This window comes from Pteropus alecto, unplaced genomic scaffold, assembly GCF_000325575.1.
Source record: "Pteropus alecto unplaced genomic scaffold, ASM32557v1 scaffold71, whole genome shotgun sequence".
Taxonomy (NCBI): Eukaryota; Metazoa; Chordata; class Mammalia; order Chiroptera; family Pteropodidae; genus Pteropus; species Pteropus alecto.
The window spans coordinates 13103580-13122216 of NW_006433024.1; the positions used below are offsets into that span (position 1 = coordinate 13103580).

Consider the following 18637-nt stretch of genomic DNA (forward strand, 5'->3'; position numbering starts at 1 on the left):
CAGGAATGTGGACCAAGCTATGTATGAGATAGACCAGTCTGAATGTAAGTGAGCACTAGTGATTGCTTTACTGTCCCCTTGCTGCAGTTTCTGGCTTAGAAGGCTGTAAATCTGAATATTTAATACTAGCTTTGTAATAAACTGGTATTTTCTGTGTTTAGTGAATATTGCCCTCTTATGTGGAGCCTCGGGTATGTGCTGATAGCTTGCTCTTCAGCTCTCCTCATAAGTTATAGTTACAGACAATGGCAGCCTTGGGGTGTCCACATTCAACATTTATCTCATTTAGTTGGTGTTTATTACAGCAGCTTCTAAACAGTGATATGTATCAGGGTAATTTAAGAAGTTTATAAAAGTGCATGCCTGGATGTCAACTCGATGTACCCAACTAGAATTTCCTTAAGTGTTTATTCTTATATTCCTCCACAGAGATTATAAAATATGCAAGAAGTTGAAAACATGGAGTTACTGCCATGGGCTGATGTAATTTGAAACACTCTCAAAATATTGCTTCTTTTACAATACATTTGACACACTTGTGGTTCTATCTCTGTCATGATATGCATGTTCCCGTGATGGTAAATATAGGTAAAGCCATTTACCTATAGAAATTTTCTTTTAAAGTGCATTAAATAATGCTAAATATGAGATTCATTATCAAAATGCTGACTATTTCAGGAAATTGCCTGGGTAATTTCTTAAGCAGGCTGTCTTAGGCAGGATGGCATCTTATCAAATTTGATGTAATCTCTTTGCTGACTGGAGAGACAGAAAATATCACTGTTTTACTCCAATTCACATAAACATTAAATCATATATCGTTTGTAGGACAAAAGTATTTGAATGCGGGCAATTCCATGTACTTTAACCCATTAAATGAATTCATTAATGAATAAACTCAAATCAAACAAGCTAAATTACTTCAGTACTTATTTTAAAGTGAAATTTAATAAGTAGGTAAATAGTAGTATAGCTTCCAGATTGTTGAGTGTAATTGGATAAAAAATAAAGTGTAAGTTAAAACTTCATGTATTATTATCTTTATTTAGTTTTTCAACCTTCCCAAGACATGAATTTGTTTCATTCTGTATGTTGAGTTTGTACATGTTTATTGAATGCGTGAATGTTACTATCTTGTATGAATGAATAACAATTAAAATCATGATTTTTTGTGTGTGTATTTAAAATCCTGTACCATGATGTGTACTATAAATGAGTTTATTGTACATACTGTTAGGGTTGGGTTAAGTGTAAGTGTAGAATAATTGAAGTATTATTGGAAGTAGAGTAAAAAGTGTTGGGTCGGAGGCCAGAACTGCAACTTGCTTTAATTTCCTTATATGTAAAATAATACTGACCGCCTAGAATTGCTGTGAGGCTCAAACAAGTTAAAGTATATGTAAGTACTTGTAAATCATGAAATACTGTAAGATGTCATGGTGTATATGAAATAAATACATGCTGAGGATTCACCATCTGTGCAGGAACAGACTAAAGTTGTTTCTAGGATTATTTGTTAATTTTTTAAATTGACAAACAGACCATGCATTGAGAAAGGTTTATTCCTTCCTAAAGAGTAGATAACTAGCAAGTATGAGTGATTCGTGTGAAGAAAGTCTATTAATAAACTCAATAGTAAGGTTAAAATAATTAGCCCAACAACGACATTTCAAAGAGAATTGTTGCTTTTTACTTTAAAGGGTGATTTAAAAATCTTCACTCTTTACATTTGCCCAAACTTCTTTGTATGAAGGAGTATAAAATTTATTTCATTCACATATTCTCATCTTAATGTTTTCTTGCTTTTGTTGTTTCTAAATGAGCTAATGAATCAGATGATATCAGGAGGTAAAACACACACTGATGTTACAGCTTCTATATCAAAGATATTACAAACATTACATCTCCACTGCACAAATACTATTTATTTGTGTTACACTTTGAGTATTTTAATGTCATTAAAAGTTATTTCATGAGTGTAATTAGTAAGATAGAAAGCGATAAACTATCATATTTTTACTTCATTTACTTGTTTTATTTTATTCATTAGCATTTCTTTAAGAGAGGAACAGGCATATGAATAGATCTTTTCCATATATGTGGACGTTGTGTACAAATAGAACAGTCCAGAGAACTATGAGAATGCTTTGAGAGAGTACCAAGGCAGTGGGGTGGATTTTGAGGCTCCTTAGGGAAAAGGGCATTTAAGCAGAGCCTTGAATAATGAATAAATTTACTCATGGAAGAGTGAAGGGTGTGGGTCTGTGAGTGTTGGAATGGTGGATGGGAGGGTAACAAAAAGTTGTGCAAGGAAGAGGAAAACAGCATGGACAAAGGTGAAAAGGTATGAAGCACCATAGGATGTGCCATTGGAATTATACTCAGTTTAATGTTCCTAGGAGAGAAAATGGTAAGAGGAGGAATGCAATAACCCTTTCCAATAATCCTATGGCCGTGATTCCTTCCAAGTAGAGGAACTTCTATTAGTGTAACACACTTATCATCCTACCATCCTTCTTGGGGTGTGTAGGGGTGATTTATTTAGGTTTGGAAGGAGAAACTAGAAATGTATATCCTTGCTCTTTTCTCTCTATTCTCGGTTGGGAGCCAGGTCGACTGCAGAGCATTATCTGTTCTCCGTTTTTCTCCATATCTTATTTACAGGGACAGATCTTGTCCTCAGGTCAAGGGTGGGATTTAGTGGTGGGGAAGTTGGATGCAGTTTTATGGGGGGTTAATTAAATTTATGATTATTAGAATGTGTATTAGGGCATCAATTTTGAGAAATAATTAAAGAGAAGAATTTTGGGGAGGGAAATACATACTGTAGAGGTTTTGAGTGGGGCCAAATCCTCTAGATTTAGGCCTTGAACTTTATTGTTTGAGGTCTTGGTTTTTGTGGAAACTTACATTAGTCTGCAAGACTTGTTTTTACAGTTGGGCAGTTGGCTTTTAATTCTTGCAGGCTTGGAAAGAGACTTTGATTTTTGTTCTAAGGGGTTTTGACTTTGATGGCAAATCAGACAGAAACTTAATGGAAGCTTTGTCCACAAGCAAATGACTCTTTGTATAGGAGCAATAGTACACATGCCAAGTCAGAATTTAACAAATGGAAGCTCCCAGCAATTATGAGAAGTAACTTATACTTCACAGAGAGTATGAGGCACCTTAAGCTTCAGGAAAGTTTTAGGGCCACTCAAGTCTCAGCAAAGACGGAAGTCTCAGAGACATTTAGCAGATTCCAGCCATGCTAACTCAGGAAAATGTAGCCCTCTGGGACAAAAATCTCCATTTTCCATGAGGATACCCAAAGGGGCCGTGGTTGTTTTTGTGAGGCGCAGCCTCAGGGAGGAGAGAACAAGTCTGCCTCAATAGGCCTATGACGTCCTATGGAGAGTAGCACTCCCTAAAGAGGCAAATTGGTTGAGTTTGAGTTAAGAGAATAAATCTGGAAAATCACTTTTCTTCCATTTAGTCTATTCCTGAGGAGTTGGAATGACTTTATGCAATCGTGAGTTTGGAAAGAGATGACAGATAAATGTGGATGCCCTCTCTCTCTCTTTTCTTGGGAGCAGTTATATTTTTCACTTCATAATGGAAATAGTCCTGCCTGGCCAGGGTTGCCAGAAAGTCTGACTAATTCCAGTCTTTACTATGAAGAATTCCTCTGTCTAAATAAAAGTCACATGCCCTAGTCTAATTGTTATTGGTAATAAGATTTTTTTTTGCCCACAAATGGTGATTCCTTTTTCTGAAATGTCATGCGGTTTAGAACTCAGGTTGAGAAGCAGCATACTATCTATGGTTCTTCTCTAAGACCTCCCCAAACCTGGATGAACCAGGTCATGGAGGTCTTGCCTATATCTTGTTTATTAAATGCCTCTTTTCTGATTTGAAAAACTTTTAATGGCAATTGATATCATACAAAGAAACTGTTTTCCAGAGATGCTTTATCTTATGTTCTCAAAAAATTTCCCCTTTTTTTCCAGAACCCTTGATACTATGCAACTGGCTGATAAATGGATAACTTTATTTTTCTCTTCAAAATCATCAGGGGTGCTGATTTCCCACTGAAGAAGTCATAAGCCTTGCCCAAGCATCACTTGGTAAGAAGTATTGCTTAGCTGAGCAATTCACACTGGGCACAATACCAAATCCATAAAAAGTACTCAATACATTGTAGTAGTTGTGGTAGCTGTATTTATTTTAATAACTAAATCCCCTTCTCCTAGATGGAGACTTTGTCACTTCAGCTAAATACTTGTCACTCTGACCTAATTCATCACCGCTGTACTATAGGTTGAGTACAATGAATTTATTAAATGTACCTTATTAAATGTGTGTTGAGACCCGACTTTAAGGATTAGGATGTATTACAGACTTATTAAAACAAAATTGATGTATCTAACTGTGGACCAGAATAAGAGCTAACTCATTTATCACTATCTCTAATTTTTATGAGTTTATAGACTTTTTAAAGAGTTAAAATCTTAAATTAAAAGCAAAAGTCTAAAATTAATCTAAATATACACTTGATTTTTATTATAGTTTTTGTTCTAGAATGTTCTTTAAAAAAGATAGTTCATTAAAAATTGCTTATAGAATAGGATAGTGATAAAATACGGATGTAAGATAACAGAACAATAATTCAATGGACTTTTTGTACTTACCACCCTGTTTATAAAATAGAACTTTACTATTACCTTTAAAATCCGAATGAGTCTCTATATTTTATGTATAATTTTTGCTTTTTATTAAAATCTTCTTATGTGATTATTCTTAAATTAACAAAACATCTATCCTTTACTGATTAGCATAGCCAACTCTGTCAAAGTTTGAGTGTTTCTTCATGTGTGAGATGGGTGCTCTGACTCTCTGATGTGTGCCATTGGTCAATTTGTCTTTATTTTCACAGTTTTAGTTATTATAGCTTTGGAAACTTTGCACAAATTCTTGATATTTTAATAGTTTTTAATTTATTTTTTGTTGTTTTTTTTTTTTTCTCTGCATCATGGTAGAATGCCTCAATTTTGCCTTTCATTTCACCGAATGTATTTTCTAAAGGTCAGTTCTGCTTTATTTAGCATCCAATACATGCTTTATTCAGCTATCAGCTATTGCAGTTTTAGTTTTCTTTATTTTTTAAGTTTCACTTTGTCTTCTTATCTTATAATTTCCTTGTAAGAACAAATGTACCTTCCATGGCGTGTAAACACAGATATCAACTAAGAAAAATAAAGAGTGATTTTAATACAAAAAAAAATGAAAACATCACACCTCCCAAATAAACAAACATATGGATGTATTCTATTTAGGATGCCCTGCCAAACATCTGCTAATATTATGTTCTGATTCAAGTCATAAATCTTTATTAGTGATGTGTATTCCTAATTAAGGAGTCATTTGAGTGATATATCACGTAGGCTGTAAAAAATCACCCCAAAACTTAGAGGCTTCAGACAATGACCTTTATTATTCTTGCTCTGGGACAGGTCAGAAAGTCAAGCTGGGCTTAGTAGAATGACTGTCTTGCTTGCCTGACCTCACTCATTAGATTGCAGTCCTTGCCAAGTCAGCTAGGGGCTGCCCAATCTAGCACAGTCTCACATGGGCAGCTCACCTCTGCTGCACGTGGCCTCTCATCACCCACAGGCTAGTTTGGGCTTCATCATGTGGCATCAGAGCAGGTTTCTAGGAGAAGGTGGAAGTGTGCAAAGACTCTTGAGTCTTAAGCTTGGAACTGGCACAGCATTGCTTCCACTGCATCCTGTGGGTCAAAGCAATTCAGGAGGCCAGCCACATTCAAGGGCAGAGAAAGGAGACTCTTTTTCTTCGTGGCAGGAAGGCAAATTCACATTACAGAGGGCATGGTTACAGAGAGGAGTTCAGGATTTTGGCCATTTTTTTTTTGTCTTCTATCACAGGCAGTGTTCTGTTTCTTGAGTACTGAGGTACATTTTGAACAGGTTTCGTGTTGCCGTTTATTTCTCTATGTTTAGTATCTAGGCAAAGCTGTTGGGCGTATTGTAAGAGTATTTAAATTGTCCTTCTCCGTCTCACAGCCTAACTCAACCTAAATTTCTTTACAATACTCTCCCCTTGAGAAGCCTGGTTTTCTTTTGTGGTGAGTTTTTTTCTTATGTTTTTACTAATATTTTGCTAAGAATCCTGCATTAAGGATTGCTAGCCTTTTTAAACTGATGAATTTAGCTTGATAGTAAGTTTGCTATTTCTTATTCCACATTAGAAGGTTATAGGTTATACTCTCTTGCTCTCACAGTGCCTATCACAATACAGTGTTTTGGCTACTGTTTACTGGAACTTAATTTCCTGACAAGTTACCTGACAAGTAAAACCAAGATTTCTTGAGTTCAATTTCTTACAAGATAATTCATTTTTGTCCCATGCTCTTTGCTACCTGCACTGAGGCCTGCTATTGTTTCTGCGCTGGCGATATTTTAATTGGTTCTTGTTTACCCTTCTGAACCTACATCAATCAGGCTGTCACCATAGACATCCACATTTACATAACTAATGGCAATTCTGCTTGGTGTCATTTCAGTTTGTGCTATGACTAGAGATCTCATTTATATACTGGTGACCTTCCAAATTTCACTTCTGTTAATTTGACTGTAGGTCCTTCAAGTTCAATACTGAAAGGTTCCTGCCTATTCAGAGACATGCTCTCAGTATGCTTGTCCATGCCACTTTCTGCAATCTGATTATTTTTTTGTTTGTTTTTATTCATTATCTTAGTTGTTCATTTACTATCTTATTGATTTAACACTTTTTGCTCTGATATTTGAGCATCCTTGTGGCCTCACTCCTTTTTGCCATGGAAAGTATGGAACCCCATGCTGTTTGTATCAGATTATTCTGCTCTGTTTCCCAAAAGAGAGCTAGTGCCCACACTGAGCCACTGAATTGTTTGCTTTGATGGAACCGATTAATCATTCAAGGTAAACTTCCATTCCTTTTGGTGAAATGAATAGATTTAGCCTATTTTTTAAAAAGCGAATAATTGAATTGCTGGTTATTTGGATTGATTGAATAATCTGTTTTTTGGTTTAGGACTGAAAAATCTCTGGTTTCCTGTTTTATCAATATTAATCAGAAAAGCCTGGATTGCAGTCATTCTGAGGAACTAGATGGGTTTTATTTACTGTTTCGAAGTTCATTGCTTTATCTAATTAGCACTGTGACACCCTCATGAAATGCGCCTGCCGTTTAAGCACAGGGTATTAAACTAGAACTCAAGCGTCAGGCTCCTGATTCTGTCACTAAATACCTGGATGTCAAGTCTCCAGTTCTTCATCTGTCAACCGTAAGTAACATCCACTCATAGAGCCATAAGGAATGTAACATAGGTGAAGCACCCAGAACTGTGTCTGGTAGAGAGAACTCAGTAAATTCTAGCTACCTTTCCTCTTTTCATCCTCTAAGTGGTGTAAAATATATCAAAACTCATGGGAAAAAATGTCCATTTTGACCTCACTAAGAACTATATCTCTCTAGGATACCTCTGAACCCCCTTGGCCTTCCTGGCTTTGCTCCAAGCTGTTAAGTTTCACTCTTCTGGCCCATTTTGAATTTGCTTTTGGTGGCAGAAACACTGCATAACCCCCTGCAGTTTGGAAAATATGAGCAGTAGAGTTTGTTGTATCAAGGGCATTGAAAGGTGAAAACAACTGTCAGTCCTATAGGTGGCGGGCTCAGGGCTTTGCTATGGGGACTGCATGCAGCCTTTCTGCCTCATATCTGTGAAAGGAGTGTTTTCACTCCTGTTAATAAAATTGATAAACTCAAGATCACTCAGACAAGGCTGCTCCCAGCATCCTTAAGTGCAAGAAAATTATGATTTCTTGGGGAAGGTACCAGGAAAAGTAATAAAGGAATAGACAGAAGGTAAAAATCTCCAGTTTTGATGGAATTATTATAGCCTGAATTTGCTGGCAAGCATGCCTCATTAGGAGGAGCATGGGGTGGTAGAAATAACACAAAACCAAACATTTATAGAAAAATAGACTGTGCAAGTAACCACTTGGTGCACTGGAACAGGCTGCTTTCCTTCTTCGAGACTGAGTTTCTGTATCTGTAAAATCAGGGTGCTGATTTATGATCTTTAAATTCTTACTGCTCTGACATTCTTTGTTTCCATTCCAAAGCATAAGAATGCATTTGTGTTACCCAGGAGGTATCTCAGGAAAGGCTTGAGAACAATTGTGGAACCCATTCAGCATCACTGTTGGCAGAAATTGCGATGAGTATGATTTAGCACGCTTCCCAGAGCTGCTGCAGAAAATGTTGAGCCAAATTCCTGGGGCCACTGAACCACTGCCTGGCAGTCAGCTAGGCCTTCTTCCAGAACTACTAAGTTGTACCTTTGTGACCTGGCTGTGTTAATCATGAGTTGGGCACTTTGGGAGGTATATCAGCTCTTTGATATATCTGGATCAAGACCAGGTTTCTTTGGGGGAAATAAATAAACATGGGAAAGAAATATCTTTTTCCTTCCATAACAAGTATATGAATCCTCTCTGTCACATCAGTATGAAAGATATCAAGATCAAATTTTTTTCCCAGCAACATAAACATATGTATACACGGCAATAATTTTAAATGCACAATTAGACAATGTGCGAAGTATTAGGCCAGCTTCATGTCAGCATGCTGAAGGAATTGGATACTAAGTCCACTCTGTGGGATATAAACCAAAATAACTTGACACTTGTCCTGTGCATGTCCTCTAAAAATAATTTTTTTATGAGCTTGAGAGTGACCTAGAATTGTTCTCTAGATTCGAAAAGACAGGATTTCTTATAGGGAGATAGAACATTTGATAATGCTTATATTACCTTTGAAAACATTGGGCAGCCACTTAAATACCTCAGGGAAAATCTAATTGTTTCAAACAAGAAGTTTACAGTACAAATATACGGAAGAAAATTATCTTTATCTAAGTTGTTTTATGGCTACCACCTCCCAAAACACACACACACACACACACACACACACTCTCACACAAAATCTCACACATGTGAACATACATACATATGATGTACATATACACACATAAGTTTACATGAATGCTTACTTTGCAAAATAGTAGAGCATCCAAAGCTTAGGCTTCGGAGGTAGACATACTTAAACTGAAACTTTATGACCTTGATTTGGTTAGTCTCTTGGTAAATCCAGACTATCAATGATATTTACCTCATAGAGCTGTTGTAGTAGTATCTACAATAACATGTATTATTCAGGGTTCTCCTTAGAAACAGAACCAACAGGATGTGAGTGTGTGCGCGCGCGTGTGTGTGTGTGTGTGTGTGTGGAGAGAGAGAGAGAGAGAGAGAGAGAGAGAGAGAGAGACAGGGAGATACAGAGGGATTTACTTTAAGGAACTGGCTCGTGATAATGGAGGCTTGGCAAGAACAAATCTGCAGGTAGGCTGACAGGCTGGAATCCCAGGGAAGAGATGTAGTTTAAGTCCAAAGGCAGTTTCAGGCAGAATTCCTTCTTGCTCAGGGGAGGTCCGTCTGGGTTCTATTAAGATCTTCAACTCATTACATGAGGCCCACTCACATTATGGAAGTAATCTGCTTTACCTGAAGTCTACTGTTTTAAATATCCAAACCAGAATAACGTTTGACCAAATATTCTGGGTACTATGGCCCTGCCAACTTGACACATCAATTAACCATTATACATATGTAAAAACTATATAACGGTGTGCCTGACACATAATAAATAATCATAAAATATTAGCCATTATTGTTTTAGGTAGTCACAAAAGAGGTTCATTTGACAGCAGTTTTTTGTCTCAGACTCTTTATATAGGATTACCAAAAGAATTAGAACCAAAATATATAACTTTAATTAGAATTCTTAAACTCCTTGAACTCATAGATTAGAGAAAATTCAGACTTGTATAGAATGAACCCGAGGAGCTCCAGCAGGCTAACTAGGATAAATTGGAGTTTGGGGTTCCCTTCCTATCTTTCTGCAACTAATTACTCTATCTAAACATTTTTAGTTGTAATTTGATGTAAGTTCTCTTTTTCACTTGCTCCATTTCTCACAGTTTTAGACTTAGTTCTCTAACCAGTCTAAAAGTCTCAGCTTACTCATTTGAAAATATCAAAGAATAAGGTAATTGGGCAAAATGATGATTAAGTCTTAACACTCTCGGAAATTACCTTGACAATATGTAGATAGCAATTACATTTTTGTATTTTACATTTAAGTTGAATCAGACCAAAATAGCAAAAACAGCCTTTGAAAACTATTAATCTAGTAATTTGGGCTTTTCTTAAGCAATATTCAAGTAACCTGTCCAACTAATCAAATCACTTAAGCAGGTTTCTATTTCCAAGACAGCTGAAAATAAGAAATTAATAATGAAAGGCTTAATCCTGAGCTCTTTTCATCATTATGCAGTGTTCCCCTATATTATTATCTATTTGGTAAAGAATTGTGAAAGTGATTATATTTTCAAAAGATATGCTATCAATACCTCCCTCAAACCATTTCAAAGCCTTTTCATCAGTTTCTATACAATCGTATTATCAAATCGAACTCAACATTTTACTGCACTAAGATCTAAATCGTTTTATTTAAAAGAAAATTATTAGGATGCCTTTGTGCAAATAAAGTCTTTGTTGATGTATAGACTTGACATGAAAAGAAAATAATATTGCTGAATGGTATATATTCCATAGATAATGCTTTACATATGTAGATAATGATCTTCAGTATAAGTAAGTAATTCTAAGCATAGATTTACCCCTCGGATAGAATGAATAGAAAAATTAGGGCATGAGTCATGAATAGCCACCATAAATGGCTGAGTAGTCACATAATGATTTATTTTGTATGTATATCGAATTCTTAATCGTACCACTCTTAGACCTTTTGGAAAGATGTGGCAGTATGGGGCATTACTGACTCCTATTCATTCTGCCCACTTGGGTGACCTGCTTGGTCCTGATTGAAGCTCCTTCTCAGGGGAGAACTAGCCCAGAGAATTAATGGTGATGAAGATTCCATGGGCTCTAGGAATGGGGCAAGTGTTGTTACATAGAGCTGCCAGAAATGGAGTGAGCCAGAGGATAAGTATAACTTTCTGCTTAAAGAAGAGAGTGGGGATGAACTGCTCAAAGAAACCTTATCTATGTGGGGAGGATCTGGCCAAATAACAGGAAATACTTTCTAGGGAAGTTAAGATTGAAGGAAATAATGGTCAGAATGGCTTGATGGCATTGAACAGAATGATTTGAAGGAGTTAAAGTGTTCATTCTGCATCTAAAGTGTTTCGAGTGCAAGTATTGTGAAAATTGGTAGGTTTCAGCAATTCAGTGTGCAATGTCAGATCAGACACAATGGGAACCTAATCCTACTTTATACTTACAACTTTAAAGGCTGTTAGTACTTAGTTACATGATTTTCATCAATAAATAGTCCAGAGAAGCACTGAATTTTTTATAGGTTCTCTAGTTCAAAAGCAGAGGAATTAATGAGTTTATTTGACTTTTTAAACAACAAAAAATAGCATTTTTTAAATATTTTAAAAGAGTTATACGAAAATTATATATTTAAGAATAACAGTTCTCCTGAAAGCAATAAATGAATTACAAGGAAGTTTCGTTTTGAAGTTTCTTGAGAGAGTAGCTTTTTAGTTGTAGGGTTGCTGGTGAATTGTAATGGATTCATCAAATTAGGAATCACAAGTTTATGTTTTAAATGTAAGTACATAAAACTATGAAACATACCATAATTTGTCATTTTCTAAATGTAGTATCATATATATGTGAAATATGTAGTTTCATATATATGAATATGTATTTTATTTACATAAAGTATAAATATGGTCATATTTATGTAAATGTATATATTTACATATGAAGATATAAGATACATATATTTCAAAATGTAGTTTCATAAATACATAGTTTTTAATATGTATTTTAATATGTAGTTTTATATTTACATCAGCTAATTTTTCTGGAATTAAAGTTTTTAATATCTCTTCTTATGCATTGCTTGGGTTCTCTTCTTTGGGATTACCAATTATACATATGTTGAATCTTTTCTTTCTACATATTATATTTGGTATTTTTCTCAAATTATTTAATATTTCTATTTATTTTATGTTTTTCCTTTTTAAAAAATTTCCTTCAGCTTCTACTACATTTCAAGAATTTGTGTGTACGTGCATTTGCTCTTATGTACCTTTAGGTATAGATTTCATTGTTTTAGTATCTGTTTTTCATTGATTTCAAAAACCCATTTCTGAGTTTTCCTATTTATCATTTATGGTATACTTCCATATTGTATAGTTTTTCTTTATATATTTCTATATAGAAATATTAGATTGCAATTTACAGCAGTTTCTAGGCAAATTTGAAGGCATGACTTAATTGTAGGGTTGTTATTCTAATCCTTATTTCCTTCTGTTACATCTTTTTATGTGATTTTACCCCAAATTTTTCATTTTTTAAACTAAAATTTGTTATCCTGATTTTTTTTTTTAGAAGGGAGAAGTCGGTCATAATAGCTGTTTAACATCCCCTGTAAACACCTCTTCTGTTATTTTGTAAAGTCTTAAACCATGTTCTCATACATGAGAGATTGTCTTACTCTTTTTCCCATCCCTGTTTTTATCTGGACATTCTCTTTTTCTTCTTCTATTACCTCTGGAATTAGGAATTAAGATTCCTAATTTAGTTTGGTTTCAGATCAATTCCCAAAAGTTTCTCTGTGGCTGCTGTTTGTCCTGGAGATTTGGCAGATTGATTTAGAATGTGTATAAGGAAGGAACGGATTGCATCTGTTCTTCAGACTTTACCACTAACTCTTTTTCAATCACTGATGAATGTGTAAAACCACTCCCTAATTCAGAAGCTTGGACCACTATTGAGAAGCCGCTGACAGTTTTAAGGTTTTCCTGCTCTCTGCTTCATCTGGTTCATCTCTAGTTCTCTCTGTTTTCTCCCACAACCATGCTGATACCACACAGGTATTATAGTTAGTGTTTTATCTCTTGATATTATCGAATCATGGGGCTACTTCAGTTCTTGTTTTCAATATAGATTTTTATGGGTTTTTGGTTTTGTTTTCCTAGGTGGATTGATGTTATGATGAGATTCAAGCAGATTAAACAACTATATTACCACTCAATGTTGACTAACTTCATCTATCTCTTATGAAAATAGTGCTCTACAGAATACATACTGGGAAATATTAATGTAAGTTAGTCATTTCAGATCTGTTTCTCAAAATGATAACTCACTGCTCTTTATTTTCTTGATGAAGACTTCCTCAACTGCCCCAACATCTCTCTGTGAGTTAGGAGGTCATTATAGCAATGAGTTTAGAAAAAAGAAACATATTTGGATCTTGGTTTTACTCTTTAGGACATTTGTAGCTGTGGACCACTGTTTGAGCTTTGCCTCATGGGATAATAAAATGAGATTATGTCCTTAAATTTTCTGAAAGAAGATGAGGAACATGCTATATATTCAACATATTTTATATTGTCTCCTCCATGTTGTCCACTTTCCTTTGATTATTACTATATCTTCATACTGATTTAGATTGGATGCCTGATGAGGGCAGATAATGTGTCTCTTATTCTTTGCTGTATTCTCAGAGACTTGCACAGACTGGGACATAGTGAACACTCAGAATATATTGAACAAATTAACAAACGTAATTATGTTTGTGATCTTTCTTCTCTTATACTAACAATAATAGCTAACATTTAATGAGCATATATTAGGTTGCTTGACCTATTCTTAGCACTTTGTGTGTATTTTCTAATTTCCGTGTTATGACAGGCCTACAAGATAGATACTGTTATTATCTGCACTAGACACAAGGAAATTGAGGTGAAGTTGAGAAACTTATCTAAGTTAATAAATTGCCTAAGTGTAAGGACAAGTTAAAGAGCAAACACTTTAGAGGCAATGTGTGTGTCTTATTACATATTATAATATAAAATGCCTAACTTATAATATGCCTTGATGCTAACATGCATAAATACATGAATGGATAAATAAGTGAAATATACAGTTCTGTTACAATACATATATTATTGTTGACTGGATCCAGGTATCAATGATTCTTAATAAATGCTTTAGATGATGATTTTATCATGATATTGATATGAATAGCTAGGTTTTTTACCTGAAGATTATAATATGATACATATTTGAAATAACTTTGGGTAAATCGAGCAGATACTAAATACTTTTAAAATTGCAGTGTTGAAAATTGCATATTCTTTATTATAAACCACTAAGCCCTACCTCATTAAAACTACTAAAGTGCTGTACAGTAATGATAATGAAAGTCATATCCTGCATTCTGTGCTGATTTGTGCTCTGAATTGTTCAGAAGAACAGAAAACTTACAATAAGATGAATGACATGAAACAGCGGTAATCTTATACAGGAAAGAGTACAATTAGCTAAAAATTGTATAACGTGATGCTAAATGGGGCATAGCTGAATACACTATCCAAGTATTTAATATGAGAGGAAAATTTATTATGTGGAAATTGTGGGCATTACAAACTAATATTTCTATTTAAGATTTTCCCTCATTTTTCTACCCCCAGCCAACTGGTAATCAGCCAAGCAGAGGCCGCGGAGAGGAACGAAAAGGGTGGGGCAAGTTTGTGCACAAGATCTAATCATAGACAAAAGCACATTTAAATTTTCTTTGACATTTCCTTTGTGGGTTATTTTCTTGGTGCTTTCAAAATAAAACAAGTGACATATATTGTGGGGGTTGTGAAGACAGTTTGAATTTAATGTTAGAAAGGAAATAAAAAATGTGCAATGAATAATCAGCCTGCCAACTGCAAGCCTTAGAACTTGAGTTATACAGTAGCATATGTGATTTTTCTATAGTGTTATTTGTCTATTTCTTATGGGTCAAGTCAGTGACCTTTATCTCTAAACTGATTAGAAATCATATTTTGAAAAATAAAAAGCAGGATTTAAGAATAATAATTGAAATAAAATTTCACTCATTTGAATGCATGATCTCTTTAAATAATCCTTGCTCATTTTTCCCTGGTGTAATGGGCATTTACTTTTTCACTCACCAGCATCCACTCTTTCAGCATCCCCTCTTTTTCCTGTTTCACACTACAAAGACCATGGTTTTCCTTTTGGATATCTATTTTTCTTCATTAGGCATTTGTTTAGGTGAAATTTACCCCAGCCCAGTTCCAGGAGTTGGCATTGATTAGCCTACACCATTTGATGTACTCCATCCCTTTATCCTAGCCAGTTGCTATATACATATCAGAACCAAAGAAATATGAGATGTTATTGAGTCTTCTGAGAAACAGGAACTTTCCATAGATACCGTGGGGTTAGCATTTGAGGCTAAGAAATGCTATAGTCTGTTATCTTCCATGAAGCAAGAGTGTAGATCGCTGTGTTGATGTTGATTTGGTTGAAGGGGAAGGTTTGTAGAGCCTGAGGATGAGGCCAGTGGGAAGAATAGATAATTGGAGAGGAACTGGGCCTCCTAGCTGATGTAATTAGAGCAACTAGATTGTGTGAGCCAGTAAGTTCTCTTTATTTTTCTAGTTAATTAGAGTTGAGATTTTTACTTGCAACATAGAGCTCTTCATGATAGTGATGGGCAATCTGAAGTAATTTATGCAGTGAGCAGGAAACCAGTTAATAGGGAGCACCAGCCTGAGTGGAGATCATGGATTAGGTGAAAACCATCCTGATATTTTAAACTCTGATTGGTTAACCCACAAGTATGTAAGTTGAAGTAGCATAGTGTGTAGGTGCCTTCACATTTTAAAGGAAACACTATTGGTCAATTCTAGCATTGAATGAAATAACATATTGCCCAAGTTTGCAGACCATCCTTCTCTTTGAGCATAGACACATTTTGTGAGTACTCATGCATCTGTGTAATGACTAGTGTGAGTTAAACCTGATGTATCTCTTTAAAATAGATGGGATATGAATAATAGATTCTCTGGCTAAAGGATTTTAAGTGGTTAAGAATGTTTGGTTACAAGTAAAAGAAACCAAATTCAAAATGGATTTATTATCTTATGTAAAAATTTAGGTCATCCCAGATTTGATTTCTTCATCGGCTTGATTATGTGATCAGGGACCCAGGTTTTCTTAATTTTTTCTCTCTTTCAATTTTAGAATGTTGGTTTGTCTTTTACAGTTGCTTCTCTCATGGCCCTAAGATGGCTTGTTGCAATTTCAAATATCTTATGCAGATAATTTTGTCCAGAGATAGGAATAGAAGTCTCTCTTTATATATCTCTATTTAAAAGTCAAGAAAACTATCACCTCTCAGCAGAATTACATTTATTGTTCAGAATGGTGTCACATACCTATTTCTAAACTAGTCTAAACTAGTCACTGGTTAGAGAAACTGCATTATCTTGATTGATACGGGCACGTGGACACATTCATTCCCCAGGCTGGGGAGAAGCTTCTGTCCTCATAGGTGGCCATATGGAAATGAACTGCTCTTAAAGAACTGGTTCTGCCTGAAGGTACAAAGAGATAATAGATTTGTTTGTTTTTATCAGAGAGTTTTGGCCTACTTGGTAGAGATCATAGGAATCTAATTTCTCTCTGTTTCTGCAGCAACAGCCTCAGCTCAATTTCCTTTGGTAAATGCATATCGCTTGCCCCTGAAATTGAAAAGAAGCATGCTAATGACCATTTTGTTACACACTGGTATTGTCCCAGAAAACACAGGAGTATAATCCTTCCAAAGCACATATTGTTTTTATCTAATCATTCTCTTTCTTTCCCCTTTTGCCTGGATTGACAATAACAGAAGGAGAGGTTCAGCCATATTAATCATCATAAATCAATTAATTAGAAAATTCCATTTTTTCAACTGACCCAACCAGTTCCCCCGCATCGTCCCCTGCTTCTTCTGATAAATGGGATAGTTATTTGGATTTATTGACTTAACCTGTTTTGTCCTGAATCACCGTACCTCCTTTGGTAGGTGGGGCTCACAATAAGATATATCTTAGAAAGTTGTCACAGTTGCTTAGGAAAGATTGCTAACACCTTGAAAATACTGAACAAGAATATGTCTAAATAAAATATGATTCAGTTCTACTATTAATAGTGATATTTCTTGTCTTTGCTTTGAAAAATGGCAATGTTTCTCAATGTAATTTTAAGAGGATGAGATTATATACCCTATTAAATATATTCCTATTCTTGGCAGTCTCGTAGATATCATATATTACAGTAGTGATATTTTTCAAACAAGTATAGTTAAGATCAGATTTTTATCAATGTATCTATTTAAAACGAGATGGACCTGGCAGTCTGGCTGCAGATTTTGCAGATATACCTGGAATAATCACATATATTTGTTTATACAATGTTTAAATTTGATTGGAAAGTGCCTGATGTTCCTCTTTTAAAAGTATTGAGTTATATCCTAGGTTCTTTCAGAGGGGTAAGTATATCAGTGACAGTGAGCTGGCCTTTGTTAATTCACGTAGTTTGGCTTGTTGAGTTCGGAGGGTCAGGGGTGTTGCTATAGACTGAATGTTTGTGTCTCCCAGATATCATATGTTGAAACCTAATCTCCAATGTGATGGTATTTACAGGTGGGGCCTCTAGGAGGTGGTTAGGTCCTGAAAGTGGAGCCCTCCTGATTGGGATTAGTACCCTCGTAAAAGAGACTCCAGGGAACTCCCTCGCTCCTTTTGCCTTGTTAGAAAACAGTGAGAAGACACCATTTATGAACCAAGAAATGGATCTCAATGGACACCTAGTCCATCACCTTGATCTTGGACTGCCCAGCCTCCAGAACTGTGAGCATTAATGTTTGTTGTTTAAAGCCCCCAGTCTATGGTATTTTTGTACCAGCAACCTGAACAGACTAAGTCTTTTCACCTGAGCAACTCATCTGTTCACGGGCACTAGGGGCTACTTGTTGCTTAGAGAAATTTGCCAAGAGAAAAAAAAAAACTGCATTTGAAAGACTTTGCTGCTTTATTTTGTGTCTTCTTACTTCTTTTTGGTGACCCTGGATGTCTATGTTTACCCTTTTAAAATTCCATTATCTGAATAGTTCTTCTCAAATTCATGTGTATATCAAACCCTTGGAGAACTTGATAAAACAACAATTCTAATTTAGTAGGTCTGGATGTGTCCTGAGTATCTGCATTACTAATAAGCAGATCTCTAGGTGATGCTGATTATGCTGTTCCATGCACAGCACTTTGAGTGGCAAGATGTAGTATTTTCTTATCCTTCCTTTTTTATTTAGTTCAAAAGTTTCATATTTCACTGCCTCAGAGTCTTGCTAAATGACTTATTATTATTCAGGTATTAGTGGTGGGGATGTGCCTCAGTTCAATTAATGCTCTGAATTTTTGAAATTTCCTTAATTTGCTAGTGATTTATGATGTAGTTAGATAACAGCAGTTTTCATTTTTGCCTCAGTAAAGGACTGTTACTTAAGGTTTATTTGTGCTCTGCTATTTATTCTTGTTCCCAAAGAGGAATAATCTGAACAACACAATAAGAAAAAAAAGGTTGTTATAAATGAGTGTAGACACTTACAGTGTTGTAGTAACTTCAATCCTGTCTCCACATTTTAATACTAT

General features: G+C 35.3%; 1 long non-coding RNA gene across 1 annotated transcript in view; it reads left to right on the forward strand.

Annotated features, from left to right (window-relative positions):
• The window catches only part of LOC112476597, a 72014-nt gene extending 67904 nt beyond the window's left edge, over window positions 1–4110 (forward strand). The window contains exon 3 of the long non-coding RNA XR_003045142.1: window positions 3990–4110. This is a non-coding gene — a long non-coding RNA (uncharacterized LOC112476597). The remainder of the gene's footprint in view (window positions 1–3989) is intronic.
• Window positions 4111–18637: the final 14527 nt, after the last annotated feature.